This window comes from Sinocyclocheilus rhinocerous, unplaced genomic scaffold (assembly GCF_001515625.1).
Source record: "Sinocyclocheilus rhinocerous isolate Xijiao unplaced genomic scaffold, SAMN03320098_v1.1 scaffold1022, whole genome shotgun sequence".
Lineage (NCBI taxonomy): Eukaryota > Metazoa > Chordata > Actinopteri > Cypriniformes > Cyprinidae > Sinocyclocheilus > Sinocyclocheilus rhinocerous.
The window spans coordinates 327,540-327,871 of NW_015656677.1; the positions used below are offsets into that span (position 1 = coordinate 327,540).

The 332-nt window shown below is 21.4% G+C and overlaps 1 protein-coding gene across 4 annotated transcripts in view; it reads right to left on the reverse strand.

Annotated features, from left to right (window-relative positions):
• LOC107720774 (alpha-mannosidase 2x-like) overlaps positions 1–332 on the reverse strand; it is a 43,990-nt gene that overhangs the window by 15,259 nt on the left and 28,399 nt on the right. The gene's annotated exons all lie outside the window — the stretch shown is intronic.

Below are 332 nucleotides of genomic sequence, written 5' to 3' on the forward strand. Positions count from 1 at the left end.
TATATACACACACACACACACACATATACATATAAGATATATACATATAAGATATAAGTATATTCAGGCATCACAACATTATAATATACAAAAATGGACATTCATTGTGAGATTTCCTGGAGATTAGTTTTAACCATTATTACATTTATTACATTTATGTTTTATTAAATTTAGTGGTTGTTGTTTTTTTAGTTACTTAATATTAGCTTTAGATGACAAAGTTCATTTATACAATATATAATGGCTTATATACAATATAAAATAATGCCAAATAAATGTAAAAAAAAAAAAAACGAATTGAAGTAGAAATATTATGTAATTGTAACTTTTAT